Below are 17,687 nucleotides of genomic sequence, written 5' to 3' on the forward strand. Positions count from 1 at the left end.
GGACAGAACTCCTTACATTTTTCCTATAAATCTGTCCACTTTATTGGGCTTTTCATTCTGCTAGTCCCATCTTATTGGATGTACTATTTCCATGGTTGATGCACCTAGTTGAGACTTAGACTAGAGCTTTTTCAGTTGCTGGACCCTCTCTGGAATATTCTGCGGGATAATTTGCGAGCTATCAAGTGCAGTAGGGTTTTTAAGAACAAATTTCTTTTTCAGGCAAGCATTTGGTTTAAAGAAATAAGAATATGATACTCCAGGCTGTTGCCACGTTTGGTGGGATGTTACTTCAAGTAGTTTTTAAGAATAAGCGTATCTTGGTCACAAACATGTGATAATCAGTTTGAAGAGGAAGTTTTTATAGCTGAATCTCCGTGATATTCTAGTTTGAATGTTTTCTGTTTTAATAATAGATATGAATTTTTTTGCACAACCTACTTTGAAATGAAGTGCATGGGTAACAAATTTTAAATAATAATAATGCCCACATCAGTGACACAAATGGGAGTACTCCATATGAATGTGAGGCCACTTAGGAAACTAATGTAGTAGATTAAGGAATTCCTCTATATTTCATTCACTTCAAACACTCCTTAATCATCTCTCATCAGCTACACATCTCTGTCTCCTGTATAGGCTACATCTTCCTTCATTCCCCAAGCTAAAAACAAGGGGGTAAGAGATGCGGATCTAAGAGAGCACACATCCACATTGCCAGTCCAGGAAGAGGAGGAAATGTAAAAGAAGGGTTCACTGTTTGCCTAGATTGCACATCTAGAAACAAGACAACAGAAAAAGATCATATGGCCCATCCAGTCTGCTCATCCATCCAATTAATTTTGCATCACTTCCTTACGGGCCGATACAGTAAAAGTCGCGGGAGAGCTATTGCCTTGTTTATATGTTTGGCCATTTTAATATCATCAGATACAATTATCCCCAGATCACTCTCTTCCTTTGTGCTTAGAAGAATTTCAACTCCAATACTGTACCTTTTCCTTGGAGGTTTTGCATCCTAAATGCATTACTCTAATTTTTTTTTTTTTTGCATTAAATCTTAGCTGCCAGACCTTAAAACATTCATGGAGCTTAGCTAGATCCCTCCTCATGTTTTCTGCTTCTTCCTGGCTGTCCATCCTGTTACAGATTTTGATATCATCAGCAAAAAGACAAACCTTTCAAGACAACCTTTCCTTTATGTCGCTCACAAAAATGTTGAAAAGAACCGGTCCAAGGACCGATCTCTGAGGCACAAGGCTAGTAACAACCCCCTCCTCAGAGAAAACTCCATTTAGCACTACCCTTTGTCACCTCTCATTCAGCCAGTTTCCAACCCAGTCAGTTACTCTAGGATACATACTAAGGGTGCACAATTTATTTATAAGTCTTCGGTATGGACCCATGTCAAAGGCCTTGCTGAAATCCACTATGTCTAGCACTCTCCCCTGAGAGTGGTCTCTCAATCAAAGAAACTGATCTGATTCATCTGATAAGATTTAGCTCTGGTAAAACCAAGCTGCCTCAGCTCTTGCAAACCATTGGATTCCAAAACTTGCACGGTCCTCTGTGTTAGCAGCGATTCTATTAGTTTGCTTACCACAGAGGTCAAACTAACTGGCCTGTAGCTCCCAGCCTCTCACTTTTATGAATAGGGAATACATCCTCCCTTTTCCAGTCCTCCATAACTACTCCAGACTAAGGGAGCATTGAAAAGGTCAGCCCTCAGAGCTGCCAGGTCATCTCTAAGTTTCCTTAGTACCCGCAGATGTATTCCCATGGCCTTATCTACTTTAAGTTTAGTTAGCCCCTCACAAACACAATGGTATGAAAATCGATTGAGGACTACCTCACCAGCAATCTTATTCGAGTTTGTTTTATGCGGTCCTGCTCCAGGCCCTTCCACAGTGAGCACCAAATATTTATTAAGCAATTTTGCTTTTTCCTCATCAGCCTCTACATATTCTTCCCTTTCACCTTTGAGTCTCATAATGCCACTTTTGCACTTCCTTCTATTACTAACATATCGGAAAAAAAAGTCTTTTCCCCCTGTTTTACCATAATAGCTGTTTTTACTTCTATTTGAATTTTTGCAGTCCTTACTACTTTCCCAGCTTCTCATAATTTTTCCAGATATTAAGAACATAAGAACATAAGAAATTGCCATGCTGGGTCAGACCACGGGTCCATCAAGCCCAGCATCCTGTTTCCAACAGAGGCCAAAACCAGGCCACAAGAACCTGGCAATTACCCGATGCAATTAATAGCAGTGGCTATTCCCTAAGTAAAATTGATTAATAGCCATTAATGGACTTCTCCTCCAAGAACTTATCCAAACCTTTTTTAAACACAGCTACACTAATTGCACTAACCAAATCCTCTGGCAACAAATTCCAGAGCTTTATTGTTCGTTGAGTGAAAAAGAATTTTCTCCGATTAGTCTTAAATGTGCTACTTGCTAACTTCATGGAATGCCCTCTAGTCCTTCTATTATTCGAAAGTGAAAATAACCGAGTCACATCTACTCGTTCAAGACCTCTCATGATCATAAAGACCTCTATCATATCCCCCCCCTTCAGCCGTCTCTTCTCCAAGCTGTCTTCCTCTTTCTGCAATCTCTTGTAGCTTACGAATGCTAGCCTTTTCTCCCATACCTTTTCAGCTACTTCTTCAGAAAACCATGAGTCTCTTTTTCCTCTTCCCTTTATTTACATTACTAACAAAAAGATTAGTTGCCCTTATATCTCTTTTGCCCACTGCCCTTCTACATTCCTCTCTTGCTGTGTTCTCCTGAGTCTATTCATAGGCCAAGAAAAGGTCCTATAAGAGTCAGCTTTTCTGCATACTCTTCAGTAGCTTTTGAATCTTGATAGAAAACATGATCAACATTACCAGGACTAATAAAGTGAGCTGGAATATACATTGATTGCACAATAAAATCTGCCGGCTCTATATATAACTGACATATATTCTAATCACAACCTGCAATAAGCTATTCTGCTCTTACATGTCATTTGTGTTAAGTACATTTGACTAGCATGAGGAAAATGTGTGATAGCAATTTTCTAGGCATGTGAGAAATGTGTCAGTAAATGATATCTAGCATGGATCAATGGCATGCTGCTTTTATGGAGAGTGACAGCTGAAAATTTGCATACAATAAGTGTCAGTGGAGCTGTGCTATTGGCCAGTTTCCTAGTACACAGGATGCTTCAGAATTAGGAAGAAGGGTTATAGATAGGACTTCTGATTCTAGGGGATTATAAAATACAAAATTTAGGAGTTTATTTTGCAGGTAATTAAGTGTTTTTCATGAGTACAAAAAATAGGTGTTTATTTGTGTTTTATTTTTATTTATTTATTTGTCGGTTTTAGTAGACCGTCATTCGGTGTAGCCATCACAACGGTTTAACAAATTCAAGTACAAATAAAACAAAGCGTAATAAAAATAAAGTACAATAATGTTCAAGATAAAGATTAAAATATAATTACATATTAAAAGAAAATAAATGTTAAAAACATATAAAAGAATAAAATCTTGGGCTGTTGGAGTAGGAAGGGTAAGGGGTGGGAGGGTTATTATGAATCTTGATATGCCTTTGTAAAAAGCCAGGTTTTTAGCTCCTTCTTAAATGTTTTTAGACTCGATTGCAGACGTAATTTGGTGGGAAGTGCATTCCATAATTTTGGACTGGCAAGTGAAATTGCAAGCTCGCGAACTAATGCATGGCATGAATTAAAATTTTGGATCATTTTTAGATGGGTTCAATTAAATAAAGTGAAAATAAATGTATCTAAAAAAATTTTCATACTGTGTTGTGACTAGGGTGGGGGTTGAGGGTGATGTGTGTGGTTGGAGGGGGGTGGAGGGATTGTGTGGCTGTGTGGCTGGGGATAGTGAGGTGTGTTTATGTGCAGGGGTGTGAGTGTGTGGCTGGAGGGGGTAGCAGGGTGCATGTCTGTGGCTGTAGGGGTAGCAGGATGCGTGTGTGTGGCTGTATGGGATGGCGAGTGTGTGTATATGTATGTATCTGGTGGAAGAAAGAGTGTATCTGGAAGGGGTGACGTGTGGTATGTGTAGATGGAGTGGGTGGCAGAGGGTGTGTATGTAGCTTGAGGGGATGGCGGAGCAGAATGTATACCTAGAGGGGGGTGGCGGAGTAGGGTATATAGCGAGAGGAGCATGACAGAGGAGGTGTGTAGCTGGAGGGAATGGAGGGGATATGTGTATGTGTGTCTGTGTGCATGTTTGTCTGTGTGTAGGTGGAGAGTGTGATGGAGGGGGTGGCGGGGGTTGTAGCTGGATGGTGTGAGTGTATGTACCTGGAGGGAAGTGTCTGTGAGCAGCTGTAGGGGGGTAGCAAGGAGTGTGTGTCTGTGTAGCTGGAGGGGGTGGCAGGGTCCCTCCCCATTGCACTCTCCTATCCCTTTCACTCCTGACTCTCCTCCCTCATTACACTCTCCCACTCCTTCCCATTGCACTCCCCCATCCTTTTCATTCCCCCCTTCCCATTGCTCTTCTCTGTCTCCTTCCCTGCTTATACCTCTGGTGCTCCTCTTTCAGGCAGCACAGCTTGAACTCCCTGCCAGCCCACTATTCACATGCTACTTCCTAATGGGCCGGCAGGGCTTGGGCTCCCTGCTGGACCTCTGCTTCCGCGCTCTTCTTCTTAGGTCAGCTGGAATTGGGTTCCCTATTGACCTGATGCTTCATGATGCCTCTGTCTTTTTTCTTGCATTGGCAGGGCTTGGGTTCAGGCTGGTCAGCGCTCGCATAAGGCAAAAATTTGGGGGTGGCAAGTTCCCACCAGCACAAGGCCCGGAGAGGAAATTCCAGTACTATGAAAGAAGAGAGCGCTATGCTGGAGCTGCCACCACTAGGTAAGTTAGGGGTGGGGAATGCATCTAGAATGCCAAATTGTCTTGCACCGACCTTGCTCACCAGCTTACTCTGATGACAACATCCCTCTGCTGCTTGCAGCAGCCAGATGATATCATTGGAGCACCTCAAGGTAGGCCTATTTTCAGGTTTTTTTGGTTAAAAACCTAAACATACAATTTTCCCATTTGGGATGTTTTATCGGGTTTTATGATTTTAACCAAAAATTAGAAGCCCTAGTTATAGGCAATGTGGATTCTGCTTTCCAGACCTCATGTAGGAATTATGCCAGAGGACATCAGGTAGAAGCTGATGGCCTTTTACCTCCTTTAAATTTGTGCTACCAGATCTGCCCTCTAGGGAACAAACTCCTTTCTAGCTATTTCTGAGGGCCATAGGTTCTACAAAGGTTCAGGCATTCTTACTGGATAGAGGAAGAAACCCCTTTATCCAAAGGCCCAACGTGTCACTTTAATCCTTGGTCTTTATTTAAATCAATTCCTGAGTCATTAATCCTTTTCTTACTTGTTTGGTTTGTAAGACCTGTAGCCCTAACAAACAGGTTGATTCAGTAAAGTACGCGGGAGAGTGGGCGAATGCCCACTCGCCTGTGCGTGTGATGCAGTATTTAAATTAGGTCCGGCGGTAGAAGCAGGCAAAAGGAGGTGCTAGGGACACTAGCGTGTCCCTAGCGCCTCCTTTTGGCCCGGAGCGGTGGCTGTCAGCGGGTTTGACAGCCGACGCTCAATTTTGCCGGCATCGGTTCTCGAGCCCGCTGACAGCTACGGGCTCGGAAACCGGACGCCAGCAAAATTGAGTATCCGGTTTTCGACCCAACAGCCGCCGGCCGATTTCAAACTTTTTTTCTTTTTTTTTTTTTTTACTTTTTTTATCCTTCGGGACCTCCGACTTAACATCGCCATGATATTAAGTCGGAGGATGCACAGAAAAGCAGTTTTTACTGCTTTTCTGTGCACTTTCCCGGTGCTCAAAGAAATTAGCGCCTACCTTTGGGTAGGCGCTAATTTCTGAAAGTAAAATGTGCGGCTTGGCCGCACATTTTACTTACTGAATTGTGCAGGCATACCTAATAGGGCCATCAACATGCATTTGCATGTTGAGGCGCTATTAGGTTCGGTGGGTTGGACGCACGTTTTCCGCCCCTTACTGAATAAGGGGTAAGGGAAAACATGCATCCAATGACAGGTTAACAGTGCGCTCCGTCGGAGCGCACTGTACTGTATCGGCCTGCTTGTAAAATAAGCCATTACTCTAACATGGAACTGACTGATTGTATTTCACTCCTAGAGTTAGTTCTTGGTAGTGGTGGTAGTGAAGAGAAGATGGTGTTGTAGAAAGATTGATTATATAGTATCTTCTAAGACCAGAACTGAATATTTTGTGTTTCTAGATCCAAAGTCAGAACTGGAGAAAGTCTAAATGAGTTGGCCATATCAATTTAAATAAATAAACCTATACAAACCACTAAAATTAAACTGCATATTATCCACATCTGCAAATTACTGTGACCTACGAGAAGATGACAGCAAATTACTATAGCTAATAAAAATAACAAGGGAAAGACATTCCCCTTGGAGTGGAGGAGTAGACTAGTAGTTAAAGCAATGGGCTGCAAGCCAAGGAAACTAGCACTCAAAACCCAGTGCTGCTCCTTGTGATCATGGGCAAGTCACTTCACTTTCCATTGCCTCAGGAAAAACTTAGGAGGTTATTTTTCAAGCCACGATAGGCCCTTATCACGGCGGTAAGATTTAAATTAGGGGAGGGGCGGAGCTAAGGAGGGAATTATGCTAAGCAGTGGCAGCACCGCCCCCTGCAGCACAGAGTTCATCATTCCGCATGGAATGATGAATCCTGGCCTTAGATCGTGAGCCCTTTGGGGATGTGGAAATACCTACAGTACCTGAATTTAATCTGCTTTGAAGTGCCTAAAAAGCAGAATATAAATAAATATTGTTCAGCAAATACATATTTCTGGATGCAAAGAATTCCAGTCTACAGCCCTGAAGACAGATTATGTAAATAAGAACTATTTGCTGCCTATATTCACATACCTACTTCAAACACCTTTTATGATTGACCTTTGCATTAGCCCTCAGCATCCTTGATCCTCAAACCATCTCTCAGGTCTCAGCTCTAGAAGAGGAACTAACCATTCATGTCTTTATAACACATCTTGTCATCAAATTGATTATTTTTCAGCAATTTTTTTTTTTTACATAGCTTTAAGCACATCTGTGTGCCAATATGGGGAAGGTTACCATAGAAACAAAACTAATCAGAATTCAACAGGAACAGAGGAACTCTCAGTCAACAGCTTCTCAAGCCTTCTCCTAATAAACTAAACACCACTTGCCGGTATTTAAATCATGAGCATAAACACGTGAGCTTTGAAAAATAATTCTACTTTATTACACACTAGGTGTTCATGCACAGCGCATAAAAGATAACTTGACTGGCAGCTCCTACTTATTGCTGTTATACATAAAAAATGTTTATATATATATAGAGAGGCATATACATGCATAAATATTCATAATCTATACTTATAGAGAGAGTGAGAAAGAGAGACACATATATATATATATATTTATATGCATTCCGCTAAATCATTCCCATGTCAAAACTGCTCAAATTATTTTGCCATTAAAGCTGAGCTATTATATTAGTGAGGGATTCTATAGGAAATTCCCTCAAACTACCTTAAGGGACCAGGCACAGCATCTCGCCCAGTCCTCCTTAAGACCCAGACCCACAGGGAATCCTGTGTGAAGGGAGCAGCCCTTCACCAGAGCACAAGAACTCAGGGCCTAGAAGAGTTAAGAGGCCCCGGGGAGCAGGCAGAGACCCACTGTACGCCAGGACCTAATATGTTTAAGAACTGTGTCTTACCTGAAGTTAAGGTGAGCTGCATTGTTTTGATTTTGCCACTATAAATAAACTTCACATAAGGAACGGCAGAATCTGCCTCCTTAATTCTCTATTTCCAAGCCACTATCGTCCAAGTTACCACAGTGTTACTCTTCATACAGATGTGGAATTTTTTTTTTAATATTGAAAACAACAAAACTGCACCATTTAAATCCAATAACAAATAATGAAACAGACCCGCATAGCAGATAATATAATTGTTTCTCATAGTTCCAACTGTTACCTCTTCTGCTGTGGTATGTGACAGTTTGTTCTTTCTTTTGGGATTGTTTGATACTACTGTACAATATGCTTTTGTCCAGTAGTTCCTCCTTTTTTTCTTCTTCTAGCTCAGCTGGGACCAGTACTGGGATCCTCGTGCCATGGGCCTCAATTTGCAAGTACCTGGGGACTTTCCCCTATTTTAATAAACACCTCATCCCCTACCCTCACTGTTCCTAGTCTGGTTATTGCAGTGACAGTCCGAAGGCTGGGAGCCATGCACCAGAGCTGCTTCAGAACCAGGAATCATGGAGGTTTGAATCTTGCCACAAGGTGCCTCTTCTTTGTTGATGACCATGACCTTCCCTCCACCCATCAGGGACCGTGAATGCATCCTTCACAGCATTTTTAACCATGGAAGACGTGGTTCAGAAATCGGACTGAGTACCCTTCACCTGGTACTGTGCAGCCACAAGGATGGTCCATGTAGCTTTGATTCTAATGCAGAAAGAAGGGACTTTACTATATTCTCATAATTAATCTGAAAGGATAACCACACAACAGGATAAAGATAAACTACATGAAACCTTAATGATACAAATATATATATATATATATATATCAAATGAGGATGCAGAAACCAAGTTAATGTCCAATAATATGAAGAACTGAAAAAATTTCCAATAAAGACGACAAAATATATGCACAAACTTATCAGAATATATGCTTTTTAATGTGAAAGTGAGATGCCAAAAGTATGAGGACACCGTGGGTCCTTTTGGACAAGGAGAATGAAATGATAATGGAGAAAAGTTAACAAAATTATGTCGAACCCACTTTTTTTTTCTTTTTATAACTAATGCTTGATTTGGATAAAATAAAAATGCTTGGCTAGACATACATGGATATCACTAGATAGCACAAAAAAATCCCAAAAGAAATATCATCATTCTAATGGGAAAAAGCATAGGAAGAGACCAAGGATAGGAGATGAGTAGGCACAGCACAGAGACAAGAACAAAGAAAACAAGTAAAGGAAAATGAAGGGAATACTGGGCAAAGCTCTCTCAGGGTTGGCCACTGGTTGGCTTGGAAGTCAGTGTCTTTCCATTTAAGCCACTGGAGGACACTGACAAAAGTGAGCTGATCTCTATGTGGGGGTAACCAAACTGGTCTTTGGGACTAGAAAAGAGATGGCTGCAAGCAGAGAAGTTCCCAGTAATTCCAAAGCTGCTTGTTGTTACTGCCAGACCAACGGGGCTCTGCAATGCTTGAGGTGAAGACAAGTATTAGATACGATATGCAAGTGCTGAAGTTGAATCTGTGAATGCTCCTGGAACTGGACCTTGCTGTGAGTACCTGTTTGTTGACTAAATTAAATGTACCTAGAATTGTTATAAAACCTTTTTGTTCTAACCTATGCTCAAGTAGAGTTACTAAAACCCTGTGGTGAAGTGAACCTGCGATATTCTGTTATCCCTGGCGTTTCAGTATACTCCGGATGAGAACCTGACAAGCTTGGAGAAAGGGAAGGATCAAATTCCATTCCAAATGGCCACATTACAATTCCCCAGTAGCGTTTGGTCAGGCCTTCAAGGGATTCAGTGAATCCATAGCACATAGTCATTGCTTCAGGGTGGCAAGTGCTACCCCAAATTTATACTTTAGATAGAGCAGGGATAAACAAAAAGCCCATGGTGGTGGGGCCGCTTGGCAATAATGATCATAATATGATCAAATTTGAATTAATGACTGGAAGGGGGAAAGTAAGCAAATCCACGGCTCTCGTGCTAAACTTTCAAAAGGGGAACTTTGATAAAATGAGAAAAATAGAAGAAAACTGAAAGGAGACGCTAAAAAGGTAAAAAGTGTGCAAGAGGTGTGGACTTTGTTAAAAAAATACTATCCTAGAAGCACAGTCCAGATGTATTCCACACATTAAGAAAGGTGGACAGAAGGCAAAACAATTACTGGCATGCTTAAAAGGTGAGGTGAAAGAAACTATTTTAGCCAAAAGATCTTCATTCAAAAATTGGAAGAAGGATCCAAAAAAAGAAAATAGGATAATGCATAAGCGTTGGCAAAATAAATGTAAGACATTGATAAACAGACTAAGAGAGAATTTGAAAAGAAGTTGGCTGTAGAGGCAAAATCTCACAGTAAAAACTTTTATAAGTATATCCAAAGCAGAAAGCCTGTGAGGGAGTCAGTTAGACCATTAGATGATCGAGGGGTTAAAGAGGCATTTAGAGAAGATAAGGCCATCACAGAAAGATTAAACGATTTCTTTGCTTCGGTGTTTACTGAAGAGGATGTTGGGAAGATACCCATTCTGGAGAAGGTTTTCATGGGTAATGATTCAGATGGACTGAACCAAATCACGGTTAACCTAGAAGATGTGGTAGGCCTGATTGACAAACTGAAGAGTAGTAAATCACCTGGACTGGATGGTATATACCCCAGGGTGCTGAAGGAACTCAAAATGAAAATTTCAGACCTATTAGTAAAAATTTGTAACCTATCATTAAAATCATCCATTGTACCTGAAGAATAGAGAGTGGCAAATGTAACCCCAATATTTAAAAAAGTCTCCAGGGGCGATCCGGGAAACTACAGACCAGTTAGCCTGACTTCAGTGCCAGGAAAAATAGTGGAAAGTGTTCTAAATATCAAAATCACATAACATATAGAAAGACATGGTTTAATGGAACAAAGTCAGCATGGCTTTACCCAAGGCAAGTCTTGCCTCACAAATCTGCTTCACTTTTTTGAAGGAGTTAATAAACATGTAGATAAAGAAACTGGTAGATGTAGTGTATTTGGATTTTCAGAAGGCTTTTGACAAAGTTCCTCATGAGAGACTTCTAGGAAAAATAAAAAGTCATGGGATAGGTGGCGATGTCCTTTCATTGATTACAAACTGGCTAAAAGACAGGAAACAGAGAGTAGGATTAAATGGACAATTTTCTCAGTGGAAGGGAGTAGGCAGTGGACTACCTCAGGGATCTGTATTAGGACCCATGCTGTTCAATATATTTATAAATGATCTGGAAAGAAATACGAGTGAGGTAATGAAATTTGCAGATGATACAAAATTATTCAGAGTGGTTAAATCACAAGTGGATTGTGATAAATTGCAGGAAGACCTTGTGAGACTGGAAAATTGGGCATCCAAATAGCAGATGGAATTTAATGTGGACAAGTGCAAGGTGATGCATATAGGGGAAAATAACCCATGCTATAGTTACACCATATTAGGTTCCATATTAGGAGCTACCACCCAAGAAAGATCTAGGCTTCATAGTGGATAACATTGAAATCGTTGGTTCAGTGTGCTGCAGCAGTCAAAAAAGCAAACAGAATGTTGGGAATTATTAGAAAGGGAATGGTGAATAAAATGGAAAACATCAAAATGCCTCTGTATCGCTCCATAGTGAGACCGCACCTTGAATACTGTGTACAATTCTGGTCGCCGCATCTCAAAAAAGATATAGCTGCGATGGAGAAGGTACAGAGAAGAGCGACCAAAATGATAAAGGGGATGGAACAGCTCCCCTATGAGGAAAGACTAAAGAGGTTAGAACTGTTCAGCTTGGAGATGAGACGGCTGAGAGGGGATATCATAGAGGTGTTTAAAATTATGAGAGGTCTAGAATGGGTAAATATGAATCGGTTATTTACTCTTTCAGATAATAGAAGAACTAGGGGGCATTCCATGAAGTTAGCATGTGGCACATTTAAAACTAATCAGAGAAAGTTCTTTTTCACTCAACGCACAATTAAAATCTGGAATGTTTGCCAGGGGATGTGGTTAGAGCAGTTAGTGTAGCTGGGTTTAAAAAAGGATTAGATAAGTTCTTGGAGAAGTCCATTACCTGCTATTAAGTTGACTTAGAAAATAGCCACTGCTATTACTAGCAACAGTAACATAGGAACTTGCCAGGTTCTTATGGCCTGGATTGGCCACTATTGGAGAAAGGGTGCTGGGCTTGATGGATCCTTGGTCTGACCCAGTATGACATGTTCTTGTGTTCTTACCCTGCTCGATCCGATCACACTGTGTATGTGTGTGAGGGAGTGAGAGCATGTGTGTATGTGTGTATGCGTGTGAGGGAGGGAATGTGTGTGTGTGTGTGTGTACGTGTGTGTGTGTGTGTTTTTGAAGGGATATTTGTACAGTTTTTAATCCTTTAATCCACAGTATTCTGAGTGGCTGGAAATCGAAACATCCCAGATATGAATAGAGGGAGATTTTTAAAATCCTTATTAGTTTCATTATTGGATGTTATTTGATATGTTTGCTGTTTTTGAAATATTAAATTGGTATGCTGGGAAATTTTATAAACTTTTTATGAGTTTTTAATTATTAGATGTTCTATTCATCAGTTTTTAAATATATATATATTTATTTTTTTTTATTAGTATGGTTTTATTTTTATGATTGATTTATATTTATTTATTTATCGAGTTTTATATACCATCATTCGGTTTCGCCATCACAACGGTTTACAAAGATTTGATGTAACAAATTTGCTAACGGATCTTTAGGTTGTTAGTCTTAAAAGCATAATGTAGGTAAATTTAAGTAATAACATTTGGTTTTTTAACACATTGTAGTTATTTTAGAGAATATCGAATGATATTTAACAAAATTTCCAAAAAAGGATCCTGTGGTTGTTTATCTGGATCGCTTCTTTAAGTAATAGTCTGATGATTTTTTAAACAAGAAACAGAAGTCTAACTATTTATCTTGAATGCAGTCTGTGGGTGGTTTTATAAACATGAATCGGAAGTCCAACTATACAACTTAATTGCAGTCAGGGGTAGATTTGTCTTCCAGATCAAAGGTTATTAAGGTATGCTTTGGTGAATAGTAAGGTTTTAAGTTCTTTTTTGAATGTTTTTGAGTTTAGCTGTGTTCTAAGTTCAATTGGTAGTTCGTTCCAGAGTTTGGGACAACCTAGGGTTATGGCTCTTTTGTGTTGCTGTCAGTTGTTTGGGTCGAACAGATGGGGTTTTTAAAAGCCCTTTGTTGGCTGAGTGTAGGTTTCTCTTTGGTGAGTGTAGTTTTATGGATGTACTTAGCTGATTTGTTTGATTTTCATATATTGTTTTGTGTATAATGAATAGTATTTTGTATTCTATCCTGGATTTTATCGGAGCCAGTGTAGAGAGTGTATGTTTATTTTGTTGGTCTTATTTTGCCTTTGGTAACGGTCTTTCTGTGTTCTGTTTGTGTGATCGAGGTGAGGGATTCTGCTAGTTTATAGTTTCTAGGGGTCTATAGCAGTCCATCTTGTTCTTTTTTCAATAGGAGGTGTATTGGTCTTCTAGGACCTTATGTAATTATATGCAGTGCTGCTCTTTCCTGGGTAGGGTTGTTGCTGTTGAGTCCTAGAAGTTAGTGTTGTGTTGAAATGGCAAATTTGACTCTTGGGGTAAACTGTATTCTTGGCAGCTGCGATAGCTTTTATTGGAGCTATGTAAGTATTATCCAGAAATACTGTACCTGAGTTACTGAGACAATATAGGACTTGTCTTTGGATGTGAATGTCTCTGATCTGACATCTGAAGAAGGGACTTGTGTAGTTTTAAAAGCTTTAGTACATGCATTTTTTTATTTTACAGATATTTTAGGCAACCTGGCTTGTTTTGTTTTCTAAATAGGAGGTATATAGGTGTTTTAGAGCCTCATATAATATTTGCAGTGTTGCCTTTTCAGAGGTAAGGTTGTAGTTTGAATGCTGGCAGTTAGTGCTGTTTTTGGTATAGACATTTTACTATATTGCAATTGTTTATTCATGGTTTTCTGAGGGCCAAGCTCACACCCATTACATGTTACAACAGGCCTAATGCCATCTGGGTTCCATGTGTCTTTTGAATCTAGGGGAGAGGGGGTGAGGAAGTAAGACTGCTGTAGACTGTGGTGGGGGGGGGGGGGGGGGAGATGAGGGAGGGTGGACTGAGAGAGCAAAACAGAATCCCCTGCTATAAATGTCACTGCAATTCCCACCCCCGGCTGCCAAATAGCTGCATTACAATTCTTCCCCAAACAGCGGCAGTCACTGCTCTACAATTCCAGAACAGCTAGGTAATGAGATTTTAAAGTAGCAATTTTTTATTTCATGAACTGTTAAACCGAGTAATGGATCTGTATACAGAAAATAAAGGTTCATGATAAGTGATGCACACTTTCAGCAAGTGTTAGAGACTTTAAAAATCCCAAATCATTTTTAAGTGTTCCATATCCTAGGATTACAAAAAAATGAATATTTAAGAAATGTTAACCAAAATGCCTATATAACAATTATTCTCTCTGGATCTCAGGATACAAATGTAATTAGCAAGATACTTCACTTAGATGCAGCACCAGCACTGCTATCTATATTGATGGCGGGGGTGGAAGGGAAATAGAACCAAAAAGTTACTTATAAGCAGCGGCAGATTCACGATGTCAGATCGGACCGGGTATTCACTGCCCAGGCCGGCCCAGGACACATCACGTGGTCTGCCGAGCACGGCTCTGTCACGGCCGCCCATGGCAGACCACGTGACTGCAGCGATCGGCCCACCGGGAGATGCCCGATCCCCCGATGGGCCAATCCGCCCCTGCTTATAAGGGCCAAGAGTAACAGCTAAGTATGAAAAAAATAAGTGCGAAAGTTTGCTGGGCAGACTGGATGGGCCGTTTGGTCTTCTTCTGCCGTCATTTCTATGTTATATATTTTTCCAGTGCTGCAGCAGTTCAGAACTCAGGTTCCTATTGAACAGATGTGGATTAATGATTTTTCCAGCTGGCCACAATACCGGGAATGCAAACTTTATTTGAAACTTTAGATTCACTTTTGACACGTACATCAGCAAAGGAGTTTCAGGATTTTTTAAGTTGTGGTATGTCGACATTTTTCCATTTAGCTCATCTTATCTTCAAGTACCATTTTTCTTCCTCCTCTCTCCTGATGCTCTAATACATTTTAGTGAGACATTAATGCATCCCCAGCTCCTTGCTCAAAATGCTCTTCTTGAGAGCTTTCCAGTGTTGAATGCAGAGCATGGCAAAATATATGATATGAGATAACTAATGACAACTACTTAATATGTAAAATGGCTTCCTCAATGGAGTCAGGAAGGAGTAAGGAAAGAGATGGAGAGATCCTGACAGATTTCTAACAGAAGTATTTGGTTTCACCTAAAGTAGGGGGGGGAAAGCAGTGTTAGATAAGAATAGTTAATGGGGGTTTGTAGCTCCCCATGTGGGAGACTGAAAGTGGTGTGCTCCCATGCTACATAAACCAAAGCCGCCTTTTTCTGGTGTGGACTTTCGAGTTATCACCTGAAGGGGCAGCATGTCCCTACGCTGTTCCTGGTTTGTTTATTTTACTTAGGGAAGGACCCTTGGGCCTCTAAGGCTGAGGCTTGGGGTAAGGAAATTAGTAATGGTGCCATCACCTAACCTTAAGATGACCCTTTGGAAACCTTTTGTTTCTGAGGAGTAAGTTGTTCCTCTCTCTCTCTTTTTGGTTTCCTTTATTAAACTTTTGTTTTTCTAACATGCCTGAGTACTCATCCAGGGGCTCAGTATATGTCATCTAGGGGAGAGGTGTTTCTCAAGCCGGGAGCATGGATGGACTGTAATTAGTCCTGCTGGAGGAATGAGTTTTCATCCATTCCTGGCAGAAGGAGTAAAGGTGAGTGGAGGAGGCTTTCTGGACCCATCCTTAGGGTCACCGTCATCTCAATGAGATAACAAGAGAAGAGCAATAAACCACTATCAGATATAATCAGAGAAAAGAGAGAGAGTGAACAAAAGGACTGCAGGAGAGAAAGGAGAAATTTGGGCTGTGTCTAAGGAATATGATTAGATGGCCTAAAAAAAAAAAAAAAAGACTATTCCCTATCAAGGGAGGGAGTTTACCATCTGCCCAAACTAATTGGAAAGGAAGAGAAATTGAACTTGTTAATTTGGCTTGGACGCTGCTCATAAATACAAATTGATTGAAGAAGAAACGGTCACAAATTTATTCAAGAATTAAATTTGTAACTTCATATCTTGAAACAACAAAAGCTGTAAAAAAAAAAACAAAACTTTTTCCATCATCTTCAAAAATTATCAGTAAAAGTTAAATTGGAAATCACCCAACACCTCCAGCAAGATTATTGTTGCTGTCTCCTTTTGAGTTATCATCAGTGCTGTTTACAATGAACTGTAAATTTCTTATTTGTCTTGAAGCAATGCACAAGGCCTAGAAGATTATCCTTCCCCCTGCTCAGGGAATCATGGGTACTCAGATGAATATATAACTTGGGAAGAAAACAATTTAAGAGACTGTTTGACATGTGGTTCCTGGGACCTTATCTGGGACTATCAGCCCAGGGGTTACAGAGACAACGAGGAGGATTCAACAAAGTTGAGGTAATCCTTTGTTATTAATATTTTCATATTATTGCTAATTAATTACACTAATATTTCTCCCCTTCTTGCTTAGCAGTTTAGGCAGATGGGTGGATATAATATTTGAAAGTTTTCTGATCTCCTCGTTGTTCCTATGAACAGCCAATGATTCTTCAACATCCACCCAGACAAACACAGAAATAGAGGTATTGCAACAGTATTTTTAATGGTAAAAAAATAAAAATAATGAGACAATGGAGGAGTAAATAAGCACCAAATATAGAAAACTGGAATAAAGAAAGATGCTAGATGGCATCCTGCAAAAAATTTAATTTGCTAGGTAAATAAAGAGGCAATATCTGATAAAACATGAAGATCTTTCAAAGAAATAAAGGAACAATAACCTCTACATCATTTACCAACAGAATTTGTTTGGATAAGATATGTAATATAGATTATAAACCTACAAAAATGGCACGAGTGATTTATTAGAAATAATATTGCATTGCATATGGGCCGTATGGGGATCTTTAGATGGGCATATGGCTCTCAATATTAAAAGATGAGATGATCTCAGCAAAAATAAAAAATAAAAACAGTGCAACAGTAAATTCAGTACTCTAAAAGGTCATCTGTTCATTGTATAACGGTTTATAGTTGTGGTAATCAACTTTTGTCATTGCAGCTGTAAGCGAGTCCTATAGACCTGCATTCATCTACTTTGAACCTTACAATTTATGCTCTAGCTGTGCTTATTAGCATTATTTAAAAAACATGTGGCCCACTGGGAATTTATTTGCTTGCAGTATTTATATGGCAGCTTATAAGAGAACAAACAAATACAAATTATTGATGGCCTGATTCACTAAGATTTTATTTCTATAGGCATAAAATGGGAGAAAAGCCTTAATAAATCATGTCCTTAAACAGTGCTGTATGCACCAAAGTCTCTACTAATGCAGCATCCTTAAAACTAATGTGGGCACATTATTTTTGGTACGTCTGCCTATGTAAAATATGCAAGTACTTTGATAATGAATTCATCACTTTGGGTGCTTTTTATCTGGAAAGCAACTGATAAATACTACTAATAAATTAAATTACCTGGGTATTTAGTAAGAGATGTTAAATTTCTCATGGGCCATTGCCCAAGTAAATTTATCACTTCCTGCAAAGGTGTAACTTGGCACTTCTCCAGCTCCCTTCCCCCCCTCCATACCTCACCGCAGCCTGAAGAATCAAACAGACTGGCAAGGTCACGGT

At 40.0% G+C, this 17,687-nt stretch overlaps 1 protein-coding gene and 1 long non-coding RNA gene across 7 annotated transcripts in view; one reads left to right on the top strand and one right to left on the bottom strand.

Moving 5' to 3' along the window:
* DCLK1 (doublecortin like kinase 1) overlaps positions 1 to 17,687 on the bottom strand; it is a 755,703-nt gene that overhangs the window by 569,140 nt on the left and 168,876 nt on the right. The window lies entirely within an intron of this gene.
* On the top strand, positions 4,743 to 16,381 carry LOC115092127. The gene is made up of 3 exons (XR_003856910.1): positions 4,743 to 4,881; positions 8,161 to 9,383; positions 16,263 to 16,381. It is a non-coding gene; the product is annotated as an uncharacterized LOC115092127 (long non-coding RNA).

The sequence above is a fragment of the Rhinatrema bivittatum genome, chromosome 5 (genome assembly GCF_901001135.1).
Source record: "Rhinatrema bivittatum chromosome 5, aRhiBiv1.1, whole genome shotgun sequence".
NCBI lineage: Eukaryota > Metazoa > Chordata > Amphibia > Gymnophiona > Rhinatrematidae > Rhinatrema > Rhinatrema bivittatum.